We start from the raw sequence: 20,710 nt of genomic DNA, 5'->3' as shown, positions 1-20,710 counted from the left end.
ATAGCCAACCATGCGGGTGCCACAATATAGATGACTACCAGGACGTGACAGGTAATCAGACATGGCTGAAGCCTGGGATCCCCGTGGCGGAGAATGGGTTGAAAGTGGGCTTTCATGGACCTTCCCAGGGATCCTGGCAGGGAGCGGGGAGAGAGTTCCTCAGATGTTCCCCCGAAATCTCACAACCCCAAACCCGCCATCTCCTGGGGGTGGGAAGGAACCAGTGGTGCCACATCTCACCCCCTAGGAAGGCCTCAGTTGCCACACTTTCCTCTGCCTCCTTAATACATTCTCTCAGCTCATGGTGCCAGGTTCACCTTTGCACCACATTTCTGGCAGGGAAGGAGTAGAGAATCTGATTCCTGTTATTACATGAAAAGAAACCAATGCAAAAAATTTAGATTGTTTCCCCAAGCTCAACGTTAGGAGGTAGAAGCAGGAAATTTAATGACAAATTGCTCTGTAAATCCAGATATAGATCCTCCCCTCAAAAAAATAAAAATCTGTAATGTTTTCAAAAGCTCCATGAATGCGACTTCCCTGGTGGTCCAGTGGTTAAGAATCCACCTGCCATTGCAGCGGACGCAAGTTCAAGCCTTGGTCCTCAAAGATTCCACATGCTGCAGGGCAACTAAGTCTGCACACCACAACTCCTGAGCCTGTGTGCTGCAAATCCTGAAGTCCCTGCCACAAGAGAAGCCACCTCAGTGAGAAGCCCAGGTGCCGCAGCAACAGAGAGGATCCCCCACTTGTGGCAACTAGAGAAAGCCCACACATAGCAACAAAGCCCCAGCACACCCAAAAATGAATTAACCTTAAAAAAATAAAATAATTAATTAATTAAAAAAAAAAAAGAATCTGCCTGCAAGTGCAGGGGACACAGGTTCGGTCCCTGGTCCGGGAAGATCCCCCATACCAAGGGGCAGCTAAGCCTGTGCACCACAGCTACTGACGCCCATGTGCCTAGAGCGCGGGAGCCTTAATTAAAGAAGTTCACATGCCCTAGAGCCCATGCTCCATGACAAGAGAATTCATTGCACTGAGAAGCACAAGTACAGGAACTAGAGAGTAGCCCCTGCTCACGGCAACTAGAGAAAAGCCCACACAGCAACAAAGACCCAGCACAGCCAAAAAATACTTAATTAATTAAGTTTAAAAAAAAAAAGCTACATGAGGGCTGGGACCTCGTCTCATTCTTCTCTTTTATGATTTAATCTTTACATTTACTGGGCACCTGCTGTGTGCCAGGCCCACTGCAGTACCCTTTCCCATGTCCTCACTTATCCTCACAACCTGGGGGAGGGGGAGATTGTAGGAAACCAAGGCCCAGAGAAAAAAGGCGAGGGGCCTGAGCTTCCACCACTAGTGGCCCAGCTGTTAGATCCCAAGCACAAGGGCTGCCCGAGCCTCAGGCTCCAGGCCCGCAGCCAGGCCCCCGGGACAGGAGGAGCCCAGACAACGAACGTGGGAGCTGAGCTGCTCCACCCAGGATGGAAGACGCAAAACCCGCTTAGATGGAGGCAACCCAGACCTTCCGTGGGCATGCGTCCACAAAGATGTGCTCAAGCGAGCACACAAACTGAACAGGAAATGGCGATGTGGCAAGTCCCAGGAAGGAAAGGAACGACCCTGGGGACTGGGTTAGGATTTGGTGCCCCCCCCACCCCTGTGGGTGCTCCACAGATCAGCCCAGCCTTTGTGGTGAGGGGAGCTGTGTGGGAAGGCACGGTGACCTTCCTGTTCTGGTAGAGGAGGTGATACCTCCTCACACCCCCACCCACCCCTCGCCTCTGGCTAGAGCTGTTATCACAGTTTTATTTTTAACGTGGCTCAGTGCTTTCCTGCTTCTGACTGTAAATGTGCACTGCTGAGCCAAGTGCACTCACGATAATTACATTTTCGTCTTGGCACAGCTTTCTGGTTTTCCCTCAAGTTGATAGTTGCTTAACATTTCTGCTGGCTCAGTCTCCTTTGAACTTGGAGCCAAGTCTTCCTCTGTCCACCAGGGACTCTTCTCGGTGTGACCTTCCAACCTGTCAGTTCATCTCTGTGCTTTGATGAGGGTCCAGCAACTCCTGCCCAGGCCATCCCCCACCCCAGCCTCCCTGGGGTGCTCAGACACCCTCCTTCAGGCATGCCAGGGAAAGAGAGAGTCACTCTTCAACTTCCTCCCACAAACAGAGAAAGCCACAAGGAGGAAGGCAAGGAGAAAGGGCCCTCTGTTTTGATGTGGGAAGTGGGGCCTGCGATGCCGTGGCCAGCGTTCAGGACAGGAGAGTTAGAAACAGCCCCCCGCCTCTCAGATCTCTTCTCCTCTCTAGGCTCACTTGGCTACCCCACCATGCACACGTGGCCTGGATTAGACTGGGCATCTCCATCACCCTGGCTGGGTGACTTCTGCCTGTTGGTGTGGATTTGTGGGGATTCAAAGGAGCAGGAACTGTTTAGAGCACCTGCATGGCCAGCTCTATTTCCTGCTCTGCTCCCCACACCCCCAGTGGCGTGTTCCTGCCCCTCTTTCTCCACAGCTGCCTCTGCCAGCGCCTCCCACCCCCACCTCCCCACAAAAGAGCAGCAACTGAATCAACACTCAGAAGGAAGTTACTGGTAGGAAGAAATTTAAAAAGAAAAAAAGCAAAGATGGGGGGAAGGGTTAGAGAAGCTGATTTGGAGTGGAGGAGGAGGTGGGGGAACTTGCAGGCCAGCTGGGAGGGGGTTGGCAGAGGGAGGCAAGATGGTGGCACTGCCTGCCAGGAGCTGGGGGCTATGGAGGGGCCGGGGAAGAGCTGCCGGCAGCCTTGCTGTTCACTTAAGTGCCCCCTCGTCACGTGGGGTGAGTTCTCGAGGGACTGCGTTTTGCCTGTTGGGTGCTGGGTGCAGGCTCTTTCTTTCTCCAGGTCTCATGCCTCCTCATCTGCCCCACAGGCACAGCCTCGTGGGCTGCAGTGTCTGACGCCAGCTGCCCCCACCCAACGGGAACCTCTGCACAGTGAGCCTGGAACCCTTCTCATGGTGCTCCATCATTGAATATTTCCTATCCTGCACACAGTCACAAAGGAGCCCACTTCTCATGCTCTCGCGGTATGTGTTGTGGGGATGTGACTGTGTGGGAAGGGGGCCGGGGCACCCAGGCTGATGTTCAGGACCGCAAGGGGAAGGCATCTCTCCCTTTCTATACTCACCTGGCTGCCTCCTGCCCGCCCACCTCCAGGCCTGGAACACTGGGGGCCCCCTCATCCTGCTTTATGTCACCATGACATGCTTGCCTTCTCACAGGCCCTGATGTTCTGAGAGCGCAGCCATGTACCCTCTCTGCTTAGAGTCGGGCCCCAGCCCTGGAGTCCTCAATGAGCACCTGATGAAATAAAGCCAACTATCTGGAAGGTGAAGGTGAAAGTGCCTGCAGATGGTCTTTCTTAGCTGACCTAGGGGAGAAGATTATTCCCAGAATTCTGCTGCAGAAGTTCACTTGTCCTTGGCTTCAGTTTTCCTTGCAATGCAAAGCCCTGTCCCTCTTGGTCACTCCCCACCAAAGCCAATGATGTCCTCTGCTCCACGTTGTCAGAGGTCCCTGTCTGCCTTCTTGCTGCCAGCCGTTCAACCACTTCAATCCCCTAGCATGGATGCGCCCGGGGTTTGCCGAGGCCAAATCCCTGGTACCAGACGGGATTTCATGACATTTCGTACAAATGCTGCCCCATGAAGACACAGACCCTCCAGTCACCCTGTGGGTGTCAGGCTGGGGTGCTGCACACCAAACGGGGTGCATACTGTACACCTAAATACAGGCTTCTGCACCCCATTTCCTCACAGTCTTTGTATTTTAGATTCATCCCTATGATGGTTGGAAAGGTATTCTCACTGCAGTTTTGATGTTAACCTCCCCTGTGCACACTGAGTCTCTGGCCAGCCTTATGTGTTTCCCCCTGGCTTTCTTCACTTAGCACAATGCTTGTGAATCATTCATGTTGTTGGGTCTCTAATGGATGCTTTTACTGCTATGAATTTCCCTCTACACATTGCTTTAGCTGCATCCTACAAACAATATGTTGTGTTTTGTTTCATTCCATCCGAAATGTTTTCTAATTTCCCTTGAGACTTCTGTTGATCCATGGATTATTTAGAAGTACATCATTTCTTCCGAGAGTGCCCTGTTTCTTTCTGTTGCTTGTTTTCTGGTTCAATTCCAATTAGCAATGCCATACAGCTGGAGAACATACCCCACATGATTCTAGTTCTCTTAAATGTGTTCTACTTTGCTCCATGGCCCTGGACACAGCCTTCCTTGGTGACCGTGTTGTGGGCATCTTCTACTGCTCTGGGTGGAATGTCCTTTGGGTCCTGATGGTCAGTGGTGTTTTTTAGGTCTTCTGTGTACTTGCTGATCTTGTGTCAATTTTTTTTAAAAATTTATTACTGGGAGAGGAGTAATGAAGCCTCCTCTTGTAATCATCTATTTCTCCTTTTAGTTCTTTCAGATTTTTCTTCATGTATTAATATTTTGACATTCTGTCATTAGATGTATACACATTTTACAACTGTTGTATTGTCTTGTTAAATAGGCCCTTTCATCAAGTCAGGACCCACCATGCACCTGGTAATGTGCATTGATGTGAAGTGTACTTTGCTTGATATTCACACAGTCATTCTAAATTTCTTTTTATTAGTGTATGGTATATCTTTCCCATCCATCTTCTATTAACCTACTTATACTATCATATTTAAAGTGTGTTTCTCTACTAAATTTAGAATGGATAAAAAATAAGGTCCTAACATATAGCACAGGGAACTATATTCAATATCCTATGATAAATCATAATGGTAAAGAATATATTAAGAAGAATATATGTGTGTATAACTGAGTCACTTGGCTGTACGGCAGAGATTGCCACAACACTGTAAATCAACTATATACTTCAATAAAAAAATTAATAAAGTAAAGTGTGTTTCTTATAGGCAGCACATAGTTGGGCCGCATTCTTAGAAACTCCATGTGCCAGTATCTGTCTTGTAATTGGTGTATTTAGATCATTTACACGATGTAATTATTGACATCATTGGATTTAAGTGTTCAAATCTTCGTTTTCTCTTTGCTCTTTGGTTTTCACTTTTCTGTTCAACTTTCCTGCTTTCCTTTGGATTGTATCAGGGTTTTGAGTATTATATTCTAATATATCAGTTGGCTTTTAACTACATCTTTTTATATAGGTTTTTCAGCAATTGCTCCGGGGATTATAATATATATACTAAACACCTCATTGTCTACTGAAATGGCCACTTTACCGTTTCAAGTGAAATGAAATGGAACATTAAAACTGTGTGTTCCTCACTGGTCTCCTTTTATGATGTAGTTGCGTCTATTTTTCATCTGCGTGCATGCTCCGTCACTAAATTGAGTGCAAGTCTTTGTGACCCCATGGACTGTAGCCCAACAGGCTCCTATCCATGGAATTCTCCAGGCAAGAATACTGGAGTAAGTTGCCATTTCCTTCTCCAGAGGGGATCTTCCCAACCCAGGGATTAAACCTGCGTCTCTTGCATTGCAGGCAGATTCTTTACCTCCGCACCACCAGGGAAGTCCATTTTAACATCTATGTTCATTGAAAACCCCACCAGACAGTGTCATCATTTTTACCATCAACATTAAGGGGGGAAATAGATTCAACGGATTATATCTGATAGAGTGCCTGAAGAACTGTGGACGGAAGTTCATAACATTGTACAGGAGGCAGAAATGCAAAAAGGCAAAATGGTTGTCTGAGGAGGCCTTACAAATAGCTGAGAAGAGAAATGAAAGGCAAAGGAAAAAAGGAAAGATACCCATCTGAATGCAGAGTTCCAAAGACTAGCAAGGAGAGATAAGAAAGCCATTCTCAGTTATCAATGCAAAGAAACAGAGGAAAACAATAGAATGGGAAAGACGAGATCTCTTCAAGAAAATTCAAGATACCAAGGGTACATTTCATGCAAAGATGGTCACAATAAAGGACAGAAACAGTATGGACCTAACAGAAGCAGAAGATATTAAGAAGAGGTGGCAAAAATACACAGAAGAACTATACATAAAAGATCTTCATGACCCAGATAACCACGATAGTGTGATCACTCACCTGGAGCCAGACATCCTGGAGTGTGAAGTCAACTGGGCCTTAGGAAGCATTACTACGAACAAAGCTAGTAGAGGTGATGGAATGCCAGCTGAAATATTTCAAATCCTAAAAGATGATGCTGTGAAAGTGCTGCACGCAATAGGCCAGCAAATTTGGAAAACTCAGCAGTGGCCACAGGACTGGACAAGGTCAGTTTTCATTCCAATCCCAAAGAAAGGCAATGCCAAAAAATGTTCAAACTACAGCACAACTGCATTCATCTCACACACTAGAAAGTAATGCTCAAAATTCTCCAAGCTAGGCTTCAACAGTATGTGAACCGAGAATGTCCAGATATTCAAGCTGGATTTAGAAAAGGCAGAGGAACCAGAGATCAAATTGCCGACATACATTGGATCATAGAAAAAGCAAGAGACCTCCAGAAAAAACATCTACTTCTGCTTCATTGACTGTACTAAAGCTTTTGACTGTGTGGATCACAACAAACTGTGGAAAATTCTTAAAGAGATGGGAATACCAGACCACCTTGCCTGCCTCCTGAGAAATCTGTATACAGGTCAAGAAGCAACAGTTAAAACTGGACATGGAAAAGTGGACTGGTTCCAAATTGGGAAAGGGATACATCAAGGCTCCTTTATTGTCACCCTGCTTATTTAACTTATATGCAGAGTACATCGTGTGAAATGCTGGACTGGATGAAGCACAAGCCGGAATCAAGCTTGGAGGGAGAAATATCAATAACCTCGGATATGCAGTTGAAACCACCCTTCTGGCAGAAATTGAAGAGGAACTAAAGAGCCTCTTGATGAAAGTGAAAGAGGAGGATGAAAAAGCTGGCTTAAAACTCAACATTCAAAAACTTAAGATCATGGCATCTGGTCCCATCACTTCATGGCAAATAGGTGGGGAAACAATGGAAACAGTGGCTGACTTTATTTTTCTGGGCTCCAAAATCACCGCAGATGGTGACTGCAACCATGAAATTAAAAGACACTTGGTCCTTGGAAGAAAAGCTATGATAAACCTAGACAGCATATTAAAAGGCAGAGACATTAAGTTACTGACAAAGGTCTGTCTAGTCAAAGCTATGGTTTTTGCTGTAGTCCTGTATGGATGTAAGAGTTGGACCATAAAGAAAGCTGAGCACTAAAGAATTGATGCTTTTGAACTGTGGAGTTGGAGAAGACTCTTGAGAGTCCCTTGGGCAGCAAGGAGATCCAACCAGTCAATCCTCACGGAAATCAGTCCTGAATATTCATTGGAAGGCTGGTGCTGAAGCTGAAACTCCAATACTTTGGCCATTTGATGTGAAGAACTGACTCACTGGAAAAGACCCTGATGCTGGGAAAGATTGAAGGCAGGAGGAGAAGGGGACGACGAGGATGAGATGGTTGGATGGCATCACCAACTCAATGGACATGAGTTTGAGCAAACTCTGGGAGTTGGTGCTGGACAGGGAAGCCTGGGGTGCTGCTTCCCATGGGGTTTCAGAATCGGACATGACTGAGTGACTGAACTGAACTGAAGAGGGCAAGTAGCGTACATGTTTACCAGCTATTTTCTGTGTCTGTTGTTTTTTCTTAATTTCTGGGTTTCCCGGTTTCCCTCTGATATGATTTCCTCCTGAAATCTTAAGGTTTCTCTTAGAGCTTGTCTGCTTAGCACTAGTTTTCCTACTTTTATAAGAGGATGTGTTTGTTTCCCCTTCACTAGTGGGAATAGAATTCAGAGCTGAGGGAAAAGAATTCTTTCCTTTCAGAGCTTTTGTACAGGTTGTTCCATTGTCTTCTGGCATCCCTGGACTCTGGCGGGAAATCTGCTGTTACTCCAGCAGTTGCTTCTCTACATGTGATGCGTCATTTTACTCTGGGTGCTTTCGGGACATTTTTTTTTGTGTTTGGTTTTCAGCAGTCTGAGTAGGTATAGGCTTGATTTTCTTCAGCTTTATCCTGTTAGGGGTTCACTAAGTTTCTTTAATCTGTAAATGTATATTTTTTCATCAAATTTGGGACATTTTTCAGCCATTATTTTTTCAAAAACTTTTTCTGGGCCAGTGCTTTACTCCTCTCACCCTGGGGCTCCAGTGACACAAATGTTAGGTCTCTTGATATTATTCCACAGGTCCCCAGGCTGTCTTCATTTGTTGTCAATCTTTTCTTCTCTCTGTCATTAATATTGGCTAATTTCTACTGGTCCCCAAGTTCACTCACTCTGCTGTCTTCACTACCCGCCTAGTAAGCCCACTCAATGAATTTTTTAATTTCTATAATATTTTTAATGTTTAATACCATCTGTTTCTTTTTGTAGCCTTTATATTGCTGCTGAAATTTTCATATTGCTGCATTTGTTTCAAGATGTATTTTTTACATAATAGATCATATTTTAAGAAATTGATTTACATGCTTTATGTGATAATTTCAACATTTGGATCATCTCAGAGTTGGCACCTAGTTTTTTTTTTTCTCTCTTACAATTTGGTCAGATTTTCTTTGTTGTCATTGTTGTTTGGGAACTTTTGGATTGTGTTTTAAACATTTTGGACATTGTTTAATGATCCTCTCAAAATCTTCTCCAGTGTTCTCCAACATTGCTCTTCCCCCAACCCTGCCCCTGCCCCACGCATCGGCCTGGTTGGGTTAGACCACAAGTTCAGATCTGCCTCCTGTGGGATGTGGTTCCAATGTGAGTTTACTTTTCAGAGTCTCTGCAGTGCTATTTGAATCCACTTCACATCTGCACCCCCTGGTCCAGTTTTCAACCTTGACAGTGGTCTATCTACACCATGATTCAACTCTCAAAGGCTTTGGCTTGCTCTTTTGGGTCATTTCCACACATTTCCAGCCCAGAGTTGAGTCTGGAACTTCATGTGAAGCTTTATGTGTTCTCCTTCTTGATCTTACTAATTTCTCCCAAGCTCTCCGGCTTCCTGAGGCTTCCTTTCCTGTCCTCTGGCTATAAAGCAGGAGCTTCAGCCTCCTGCATTGATGTGCCTCCTGCTTTCTGTGACTACATCGCCTTTGGGTCAAAGTGACCAGAGCTTCTGCTGCTGTAGCTGCTGCTACCACTACCACCATCCTGGGAGTGCAGCGTTGGGACAGGAATTTGCCTCTAGGGAAAGACTAGGAAAAAGAAAATGAAACAGGGAATCTCTTTCACTCTGTCTGTCTTTCAGGGCGTTGCTCCTCCTGGCCCACTGACCAGAAAGGAAAGGTTCCCTTGGCTGTGCTTCCTGTCTCTCTTGGGGTTCAAGCTACCTTGAATCTAACCCGTGGGTGTAGGAGACATCTGCAATGAAATCAGCCTTTCCTCAGGTCTTGATTTCTCCCCCTAGTCTGTCTGGAAAGTTGCTCCATTTTATCCTGTGTGATATTTTCAGCTGTGGTCACTGTAGAGATGGAGTGGGGTGGGCTTACTCTGTCTCAGCTGGGACTGGAAGCTACTGGCCCTTTTTTTCCTATTCTTAATCTAAATTCATTTTTTACAGCTGTATTAAGACAGAGTTTGCAAGCCAATACCACTCACATTAAGTGTGTGATTTAATGATGATGAATTTTAGCTGGATTTGCAAATTTTTTTGGTCACCACCACAGTCCATTTTTAAAGTATTTCCCTTACCCCTAAAAGATCTCCATGCTCATTTGCAGTCATCCCTGTTAGTTCCTTTTTTAAAAAAAGAAAAGAAATTATTTGGAGACATCCCTGGTGGTCCAGTGGTTAAGATTCCACCTTTCAATGCAGGGGGTGAGGATTCAATCCTGGTTGGGGAACAAAGATCCCAGTATGGCCAAAACTGTAAAAATAATAAATAAATAAAATTTGTGTTTTAAAAATGCTCATTAAAAAAAAATAAATTACTTTGAGACTATAGAAAAGTGTGGAGATCAGCATGATCAACACCCATATACTCACCATCCAACATCATCAAATCTTAATATTTTGTTTTACTTTGCCCATAGTTTTCTTCTTTCTTCTTCATAAAATTTTAAAACATTAAATTGAAGCCCTCTGCCTCCATCTCCCAGGACCACTGCCTTCTCACCTTCAGAGGCAGCTGCTGCCCTGGATGTGGGTTCCTGAATGTGAGGGTATTTTTCCTGAGATTGAATCGAATGTGCATGGTGTAGTAGGAAGCCTTCTTCTACAGTTTGTTTTTAAATATAACCTCAGTGTTATGATTTGGGGCATCTCATGTGGATACAGACAGCTCCAGATCCATACTTTAATTGCTTCCTCTTGTGCATGAAAGGCCACAAGGCATCTTTTTATTCCATGTTGGGTTTGGCTCCAGTTTGGGAGTGCTGGGTTTTTCTTTACTGCTATTCTTTGCTTAGGACTTCCCTAGTGGCTCAAACAGTAGAGAATCTGCCTGCAGTGCAAGAGACCAGGTCTCCATCTCTGGGTCAGGAAGATCCCCTGGAGAAGGGAATGGCTACCCACTCCAGTATTCTTGCCTGTAGAATCCCGTGGACAGAGTAGCCTAGGGTCACAAAGTGTCAGACACGACTGAGTGACTAATATACACACACCCTTCTTTGCTTATCATCTACTTTTATTACACTGAGTTTGGCCTCCTTATGATCTCTGTGCTTTAGAACAAATTGAAATTTCCTTTGTGGCTTAATAAATGATCTGCTTGTTACTTCCCTCCCTTTTTAACTTCACAGCATACAACTTAAAGATAAAAGGTTGTGCACATGTGCTAAGTTGCTTCAGTCATGTCCAACTCTTTGAAACAGTAGCCTGCCAGGCTCCTCTGTCCATGGGATTCTCCAGGCAGTAATACTGGAGTGAGTTGCCATGACTTCCTCCAGGGATTATATTCCTCAAGTTCTACATAGACCTAATTTTCTATGGTATCTATTCATTTCTGAGAGAGGCATATTAAGATGTTTGCTATGTTTGTGATTGTATCTGTTTACTTATGCATTGTCAGTTTTTGTTTTTATGTATTGTGGTGATTTTGTTTGGTATATAAAGATTTAGGATGGCTGAACTTTCTTTGTGGATTGGAACTTTCATTATGTACATCTTTATTTATTCATTTAATGTGGGTTTTTTTGCATTTAATTCTATCTTTTAATATTATCTATATATTGTATCTTTAGTATTTTTTATTATGTGATATGTATGTTTTCCAATCCTTTATTTTCAGCCTTCAATGTCACTTTTAACAATTTAGCTAATAGGTAACGTTTTTTCTTTCTAATTAAGGTAAAATACATAACATCAATTTAGCCATCTTTACCATTTTTAAAGTGAAAGAAGAGAGTGAAAAAGTTGGCTTAAAGCTCAACATTCAGAAAACTAAGATCATGGCATCCAGTCCCATCACTTCATGACAGATAGATGGGGAAATAGTGGAAACAATGACTGACTTTATTTTTCTGGGCTCCAAAATCACTGCAGATGGTGATCGCAGCCATGAAATTAAAAGACGCTTACTCCTTGGAAGGAAAGTTATGACCAACCTAGACAGCATATTAAAAAGCAGAGACAATACTTTGCCAACAAAGGTCTGTCTAGTCAAGGCTATGGTTTTTCCAGTGGTCATGTATGGATGTGAGAGTTGGACTATAAAGAAAGCTGAGCGCCAAAGAATTGATGCTTTTGAACTGTGGTGTTGGAGAAGACTCTTGAGAGTTCCTTGGACAGCAAGGAGATCAACCAGTCCATCCTAAAGAAGATCAGTCCTGGGTGTTCATTGGAAGGACTGATTGATTTTGAAGCTGAAACTCCAATACTTTGGCCACCTGATGCGAAGAGCTGACTCATTGGAAAAGACCCTGTTGCTGGGAAAGATTGAGGGCAGGAGGAGAAGGGGACGACAGAGGATGAGATGGCTGGATGGCATCATCAACTCAATGGACATGGGTTTGGGTGGACTCCAGGAGTTGGTGTTGGACAGGGAGGCCTGGCGTGCAGCGGTTCATGGGGTCGCAAAGAGTTGGACATGACTGAGCGACTTAATGGAACTGAACTGAACGGAACCATTTTTAAGTGTAAAGTTCAGTATTATTAAATATATTCACATTGTCATGCAACTAAACTCTGGAACTTTTTCATTTTGCAAAACTGAACCTCTACCCCCATTAGACAACTTTATGCTTCTTTTTAAAATTAAAAAATTTTACTACAGAAAATTTCACACATATACAAATAGACCAGACAGTTTAATGAACCCATGTGTCCTCAGCATCTGCTTCAACAACCATCAGTTCTCGGCTAATCTTGTCTTATTTACATCCCTGCCCACTCTCTCCCACCTACCCCACCCCTGACTGTTTGGAAGCAAACTCGAAACATCCTGTGCAAATATCTTAACTTGGGACTCTAAAAGGTGATGATTCTTTAAGATAATCACGGAACCTTTAACACTCCTAAAGCTGTTGACAGTAGTTTGTGAATGTCCTGCAGTACAGGCGTGGTAAGCGGCTCCTGTCTCTCCAGTCTCTTGTCTTGGGGTTCCCACACCTACTCTTTTGCAACCTGCTCTTGGTCCTGGGGGCTGCTCTCCAGCCTCGATGGTGCTCACTCATCCCTGCCACGCCCACTAGCCCAGCCCTCTGTCCTTGTTCCCACCAAAGAGATAAAGTATTGATGCGATTTGCGTTCAAGAGTAAACATTGTTATTTTTATTCTATTTCAGTTCAGTTCTGTCGCTCAGTTGTGTCCAACTTTTTGTGACCCCATGGTCTGCACCACATCAGGCCTCCCTGTCCGTCACCAACTCCCAGAGTTTACCCAAACTCATGTCCATTGAGTCGGTGATGCCATCTAATCATCTCATCCTCTGTCGTCCCCTTCTCCTCCAGCCTTCAATCTTTCCCAGCATCAGGGTCTTTTCCAGTGAGTCAGTTCTTCACATCAGGTGGCCAAAATATTGGAGTTTCAGCTTCAACATCAATTATTTTATTATCTTAATGTCTGTTGCTACGTTTTCCAAGGCCTAGGGCAGCAGTTGACAGGTCTGTGAGTGGCAGAGGTGTCTCTGTGACTGGCATGTCTCTGTGGGGTCACTGCCAGGGACAGTCACTGCTGCATCTGGTGAGAAATCGGTGGGCGTGACGCAGGGACATTCTCAATCTCTCCTTCCTTTTTTTGTCGTATTTTCTGAAATAGTTCCATAAAGAGGAAGTTCCATTTATAGAAGACATCTAATTGGAACTTGTTCTTTTTTTAAAAAAAAGTCACCAAGACTTTATTTGAAGAGGGAGAGGGTGGCCTGTTCACAGGGGCTGCAACTCTGGAACTCTAGGTTCTCTGGAACTTTTGAAACCATTCCTGAAATCTTACTGTGTGCTCTTAGTTCACAATCCTTTCTTATTGTTCTATTGCCCCTGCCTTAAAAAAATTTTTTTCTCATATTTCCTTCTTCTTCAGCTGTATACTTCCTATTTCTATTCTTTTAAAAAAATATATTTATTTACTTATTTTATTGACTTTTGGCCGCACTGGGTCTTTGTTGCTGCACATGGGCTTTCTCTAGTGCAGGCTTCTCATTGCAGTGGCTTCTCTTGCTGTGGAGCACAGGCTCCAGAATGCACAGGCTCAATAGTTGTGGCGCTCAGACTTAATTGCTCCACAGCATATGGGATCTTAGCTCCCCAAGCAGGAATTGAACCCGTGTCCCCTGCATTGGCAGGCAGGTTATTAAGCATTGGACCACCAGGGAAGATCTGCCTATTTCTCTTCTTTAGAAGAGTTTTAATAGTTACCACATGTAAAATTAAGTGTTTCCTATCTGAGCACCAAAGAAATCAATGCTTTCAAATTGTGGTGCTGGAGAAGATTCTTGAAAGTCCCTTGGACAGCAAGGAGATCAAACCAGTCAATCCTAAAGGAAATCAACTCTGGATATTCATTGGAAGGACTGATGCTGAAGCTGAAGCTCCAGTACTTTGGCCACCTGATGTGAAGAGCCGACACATTGGAAAAGACCCTGATGCTGGGAAAGATTGAGGGCAGGAGAAGTGGGTGACAGAGGATGAGATGGTTGGATGGCATCACCGACTCAATGGATGTGAGTTTGAGCAAGCTCCTGGAGACGGTGAAGGACAGGGAAACCTGTTGTGCTACAGTCCATGGGGTCGCAAAGAGTTGGACATGATTTAGCAACTGAACAACAAATCACAATGTATTATTAAAATTAAATATTAAATTAAAATATTAAATTTTAATTTAAATATTAAAGTTGAATATTTCCTATCATTAGTTTAAAATCAACAGTTACTTAGGCTTAACAATTTTTACTTATTTCTTTTGTTACTGTTGCCCCCACACCCGCCCTTGGATTCCTCTTGGATTTCTTCATCTGTCTGTCTTTGAGATTGCATCTTCCAAACAGAGTTAAGGGTAGTTCACGTCTGTGAGACTCGGTTCATCTGAAGACTCTGCTTTCTGTTTCTTTGTGGATGTAATCAGTCCGTGTCTCCTCTCCTCCTCTCTTCCACCCCATCCTAATCCTCCCCTTCCTTCTGTGTGCTCTCTGTCGCTGTCTCTCTCTGTCTCTCTCCCTCTCTGTCTCTCTATGTCTCTGTCTCTCTGTCTCTGTCTCTCTCCATCTCTGTCTCTCTCTATGTCTCTGCCTCTCTGTCTCTCTCCACCTCTGTCTCTCTCTGTCTCTCTCCATCTCTGTCTCTCTGAATCTGTACAGTTTTCTATCATTAATGTTCTGTGATAACATCATATGTTACCCAGTATGGGGACCTTTTTCCTTCCTCCCAAGCCAAGCAGCAGCCCCTGCATCTGGATTCTCTCTCTCTTTCTCTTGGATCTGGAGCTTTTCTCCTGTTGATTGAGTCTCTCCTGGAGCTCCTCTGCCCTCTGCCCTGTTCCTTTGTCCCCGGCAGCTGATCCCACAGCCTGCTCACTGATTTGCACTCCACCTTCTCATTCTGCCCTTTGGGCCCTGTGATGCTTTTCCATGTCTGTGATACAAGTTTGGATCCTGTCTGCTTGGTGCCTTTCTGCTTCTTCTTTGATGGGTGTGCTCAGTCTGCAGGCTGTCCCTTCCAGGGGTGCAAATTCCTGGGCACTGCCCTCCAGGGTTCCCCATCCCCTGAGGGCACAGGCAGTGCTGCCAGGGGCCCTGCTCCCGCTTCATCTGCTCCCACCCTGTTCCGCTTCCCTCCCTGAGCATGTGTAATGGATGGTGTGTCCCCAGTCTCCTGTGGTTGTTCCTCTGACAGCCCTCGGGCTGGAGCTGTGTAGGCAGAGAGGCCGGGGCTGGATGACGGGCCCCATGTGGTGCAATCAACCACATGTAACTACTTCCTCCAAGTTGCTGACTTAGAACAGGAAGCATCGCGCCTTCACCAGTGGGGTTTCCAGTGGCCAGTGTCTTCCCAGACCCGCGAAGCACCAGCCTGGTGAAGAGCAGAGCCGAAGCCCCTGCCAGCCCAGCCGAGACGCCCCTGCTGAGGTCTCCAGGGCATCCAGTGGGTGAGTGGACAGAGGCTCCTCTGTGTCCTGGCTAGTTTCTCTGAAGGGGAACTGCTCAGCCTTGAGGCTCTGGCTGCCATCTTTCCCAAGGGAAGCAGCTCCGAGGGGCCCAGGCTGCGGGGGCCCTGGTGGCCCTGTCCTGTCCAGGTCACATACCCAGAGGTTGTCTGCTCCAGGCCCCTTGAGCTGAGACCCCGCAAGGGGAAGTGCTGAGCCCACTGCTGCAGAGCTACTGGCTGCTGGGAGGCACGTAACCAAGGGGATGGGACCTGCATGGCGGAAGGATGCGCTCAGACCTCAGCCTGGGCCCTTCTGTGGGAGTCTCTCAACAAGGCCCAGGCAGTTGCTGAGCCCCCGATGTGGGGGCCGCAAGGCCCCACAGAGCCAGAAGGAGGCTGGAGGCAGGCCAGGACCCTCTGAGGGGTGCGGGGTCTGCGAGGCCGGGCTCTGCAGAGGGTTCCTGGGCCTCCCCCTCCTCCCCCTGCGCCGTGTCTTCCTCTTCCTGCCCTGGCCTGTCCCTGTCCTCTCTTCATGCTTCCATGGTTGGCCAGGCAGGTCTGTCCTCCAGCAGAGCCCCTGTGTGTGTGTGGTACCTCTGAGTATGTATGTGTCTGTGTGTCCACGGTGCATTTTGTGTGTGTGTGTGTCTGTGTGTGTGTCTGTGTGTGTGTTTGTGTCTGTGTGTGTGTCTGTGTGTCTATGTCTGTGTATACACGGTGCATTGTGTGTGTCTGTGTATGTTTGTAGCTATGTGTGTTCGTGTCTGTGTGTCTGTGTATGTGTCTGTGTATCTGTGTGTCTATGTGTGTGTGTATGTCCACCATGCATTGTGTGTTTGTGTCTGTGTCTTTGTGTGTCTGTGTCTGTGTGACTGGGTGTCCATGGTACATTGTGTGTGTGTGTGTGTGTGTGTGTGTCTGTGTGTGTTTGTGTCTGTGTGTGTGTGTGTCTGTGTATGTTTGTGTCCATGGTGCATTGTGTTGACGGCAGATCTTCTTCTCTCAGGGTCCAGAAGGCTCATGAGTTCTGGCCTAACGATGTGAAAATGCGGGGAGACAGTTAAGTTTTAGGGGGTCATTGGGTGTGCGACCTAAATCTCCTGCAACCAGGTCCTTGGAGGCCTGTCCCCCTGGGAGTGGGGGGACAAGGGTCCAAGGACCCAGATGAGTTCAGGAAGAGGGGACTCTTGGCTGCCTTTCGATTTGTCCTGACAGGAGGAAATCGAGATATTTCCTGGGGGCTCGGCCGGCCAGGCAGCCAGATTCAGCCCCACCGGCCTCAGGTTTCTCAGCTGAAATCCGTGGACTTGCCTGCCCACAGCTGTCGGCTTGGACCAAGCCAGTGCAGCCCTGGGGCAGGTCACAGTCAGCTCCTGGAGGTTTCTGAGGGAAGATACCCCAGACAGTCAGGAGCCTCTCAGAAGCTCAGCAGAGGGGGCACTGCTGTCCAGGGGATGGGAGAGGCCCACCCACACACTGACTGGTTGGGTGGGGGACAGGCTGGCTGCTTGGCCTCCCATCTGTGAAATGGGCCAGTAGTTTACACTCCAGCTGACTGTCTAATCAAATTGTGATTCAAAAATCACTTCCCTGGGAGGTGGCGACGTGGGCCTATGGGCAAGGCCGGCCTGTGTCCATAGGGCCCCACAAGTTCAGCTCAGGCCACGCTTGGCTGGTTACTGGACTGTGGCGATGTCTTCACCCCATGGGTGGGGCCCCACGTGACTCTGGCCTCGCTGCTCTGGAAGGCATGTGGGGGCGGGGCCCAGTAGCCTGCACACCTGTCACTGCGCATGTCCCTCAGTCCCTCTGGAGCCAACGTCACCGGGCAGCTACCGGGAGCTAGTGACTGTGCCCCTGAGGGCAGCGGGGCCAGCTGAGAATGCCAGTTCTGGGAACAGTGAAGTCCCAGTGACACCACAGGTAGGCGGGGCTGCAATGCTAATGTGGTCCCTGTCCATTTCCCTTTTCCCCAAACAAGACCTAAAATGGGCTGTGGGTTCTGTTGTCATCTCACCCAATCCCACCTGAGCCAGGAGCTGAGGCCTGAAGGAGGCGCCACCCAAAACCCCCGCCCCTACTGAGCAAGTGGCCAATGGGGTGGGGGCCAAGCCACAGGGGCCCTGGGGTGCCAAGACCCACCCGTCCCAGCTGTGCTGCCACCTGTCACCCGCCTGGCCTCTGGGGCCCCGTCCCTGGACATGGGGTCATGGTCAGGCTAGTGGAGTCCATGTCCAGCAGCCGTGGTGGGCAGGGAACCTGGGCTGTTCAGAAAGAGCCATGTCCCGCCGCCTTCCCCTCCCTCACCTCCCCCTACCTTCCCCTTCCCCACCTTCCTCCACTTCCCCCCCACACCTTGGGCAGGGCAGGCTGTGCAGAGGGCAGCCCTAGGGCGGGCCTGGGGTTTCCAGTCACTCCCACCACTGGTGAGTGAGCATCTTTGTGACACAGCAGGTTGCAATCAAGTCCCCAGGCTGCCAGTCTGTGACCCGGGCAGGCCTTCCTGCTTGTTCCAGGGTCCCCCCCAATAGCCAGGGGCATCCAGGCTGCTCACCGTCCCAGCAGTGGAGCAGCAGGGCTGGGGGTGCCAGGGAGCCAGCAGACCCAAGCTTCCACGTGATCCCTGGCATGATCCCTGTTCAGCATGGCACCCCATGAGGCCAGGTCTGAAACCGTGCACATGGACTCGGGGCTGGGGTGCCATCACTGCAGGGCTCTGCTGGGGGCAGAGAGATGTGGGAGCCAGGCACCCTTGCCGCTTCTGAAACACACAGAGCAGGAAGGCACAGCTGTGCCCACCTACCTGGAGGTGGTGTCAAAAAATGCCTCCAGCAGCTTTCCCTGAACCTGGGGTGCTTCTCCTGGGAGCTATGGAGTGGGGTCCCCAGAGAGACAGAGCCAATAGGACATGTGCATGTGTGTGTGTGTATGTAAACATGTGCACGTGTTTGCGTGTGTATGTACAGACAGAAAGGTCGATTTGGTGGAGCTGACCTGTGAAACTATGGAGGCTGGCAGACCGTAAGTCTACAGGACAGGCTGGAGAACCCGTAGAGAGCTAATGCTACAGCTGGAGTTCCAGGCCGTCCAGAGGCAGAGGTCTCTCCTCCTGGGGGACACCGTCTTTCCTTTAAGGCCTTCAACTGGTTGGATGAGGCCAACCACAGAATTGAGGGCAATCTGCTTTACCCAGAGTCCACTGATTCAATGTTGACTTCATCTTAGAGGCATCTTTGCAGCCACATTCAGAGCAGAGTTTGAGCAGACATCTGGGTACCTTGGGCCCGTGGACTTGGCACATGAAACTCACACTCACAGCACCTCTGGCTCTCTGTGACCGGGAGGAAACTGAGGTCCAGAAGGGGAAGTCACTGTGACCTGTCCAGTCACTTGGCACTGGGCATAGACTTGGGCATGTCAACCCTGGGGTCAGGCTGATGGGGGCCCCCGTCCTGGCATCTGTCCTGGCTGTGGGGCTTAGGGACCCTCAGAGCCACCATCTCCATCCCTGGGAGAAATGGAGCAGGTCTGGCCCCCCACCCCTGGGAATGGGAGCAGGTCTGGCCCCCCACCCCTGGGAATGGGGAGCAGGTCTGGCCTCCCTATGCCAGGGAGCTGCTGGTGAATCGAGGCTGTGGGTGTCAGTGGCAGCCAGGCCCGCAGGGAGGCTGCTGTGGGCATCACACAGCCCTGGTCCTCTGGGACCTGGGGTCCTGAGTGGCTGTCCAGGCAGGGACCACGCCCGCTGCCTGAGGCTCCCCCTGAAGACTGGCCATGTCTGCTGTGGTCAGGTCGCTGTGGCCCAGGCCTTCGCGGCCTCCGCCCTCTGCCCAGGGGTCACTGCAGAGCACACCATGTGGGCTCAGATTCCTGGGTGCTCAGATTTGGCTAGTCTGCAATGCAGAGACCTTCGCATCCACACGGCCTGATTCCACCACTCTGGAAGCTTCTAGGGGAGGGGCGTCTGGGGGAGTTGTGCCCTGGGCTGTAGCTAGGAGTAGCTGGAAGTGTTCCCTGGCTGGATGAGAAGTAAGGTCAGGGACTGAGGCCAGCCTCCTTGACGGGTGAGGCCGCAGCGGGGCGAGGGCTCCTGCCTGAGGGGCCTCCCCAAGCATGGGGCACGGGTCCTCTTCCAGTGCTCCAAGGGCAGGGACACACATAAAGGCAGCCCAGCGGGACCAGTGCTTCCACCAATCTATTTTTTTACTTTGTAAACATGTTTATTTGTATATGGTTACAAAAGACAAAAAGTAAATGCTTTATAATTAGTTGCGAGTTGGAACCACTCAACAGTGTTCTGGAGGCCCTTGTTGACTACCTAGTGATGAAAATCCACCAATTCATTTTCGTGGTTTTTTTTTAATATTTATTTTTATTTTGCCATGCCAGTTCTTAGTTGTGGCAAGCAAACTCTTAGTTGTGGCATGTGGGATCTAGTTCCCTGACCAAGGATTGAACCTGGGCCCCCTGCATTGGGAGCATGGAGTCTTAGCCACTGGACCACCAGGGAAGTCCCCAGTTCATTTTATAAACAGCATGGATGTGGCCATGCATTGGCTTTGCAGTGGTGAGGGTTTCAGGGTGATGGAAGTTTGGGGGAGGGACAGAGGTGTGGTGTGCCACAAGGCCTTGGCAGAAGTCAAAATCCTAGAACCGAGAACAGTGCCAGAGACCAGACAGGTAGCACTTGTTCCGAGAATGAGTGAATGAGTGACCGAGTTGGGAGCCAGCGTCCCAGCAGAGAGTCACTGCCCTCAGCCTGCGGACTGAGGACTGCTCTCTGTCCTCAGTGGGGACAGAAAAACTGACCACTTTGGGAATCCAGAGACATTTCAAAGAAATGCATCGACCACCATGGAATTGAAAATTTTTTAAGTATATGAATTTTTTAAAAATCAATTTATATGTTTATTGTAGAAGGTTTGAAAAATACAAACTGGGATAATAAAGAAAATTGAAAATACTTACAATGCTACCATCCAGCAGAAACAGGGCCTATTTTGGTTATTTTTCAGTTACTTTTTTTTTTCACACAGCAACACTTTATTGGAAAAATTGAGCTGGACTCACCATTCACACAGTTTCACGTGTGTAGGTTCCACTCATGAGCATCACAGTTGTTAAAAACAGTGTCCAGTTTGATAACTAGACCAGGAATCT

General features: G+C 47.8%; 1 protein-coding gene across 16 annotated transcripts in view; it reads left to right on the top strand.

Moving 5' to 3' along the window:
- Nucleotides 1-20,710, top strand: part of ITGB2 (integrin subunit beta 2) — a 51,305-nt gene that overhangs the window by 6,589 nt on the left and 24,006 nt on the right. For 3 of the 16 annotated variants that reach the window (XM_081570144.1, XM_081570142.1, XM_081570136.1), the window contains exons 2-3: nt 2,926-3,081; nt 3,277-3,384. The gene's annotated coding sequence lies outside the window, so the exon portion shown is untranslated. Of the gene's footprint in view, nt 1-2,528; nt 2,608-2,897; nt 3,082-3,276; nt 3,391-15,400; nt 17,474-18,055; nt 18,215-20,710 lie in introns of those variants that run through there. The other 13 variants (XM_081570137.1, XM_081570138.1, XM_081570141.1 and 10 more) reach the window with 9 other exon arrangements.

The sequence above is a fragment of the Giraffa tippelskirchi genome, chromosome 2 (assembly GCF_054371585.1).
Source record: "Giraffa tippelskirchi isolate mGirTip1 chromosome 2, T2T-mGirTip1v1.2.pri, whole genome shotgun sequence".
Classification (NCBI taxonomy): Eukaryota; Metazoa; Chordata; class Mammalia; order Artiodactyla; family Giraffidae; genus Giraffa; species Giraffa tippelskirchi.
The sequence above is the reverse complement of the archived record's forward strand: the minus strand, read 5'-3'. Positions and strand labels throughout refer to the sequence as shown.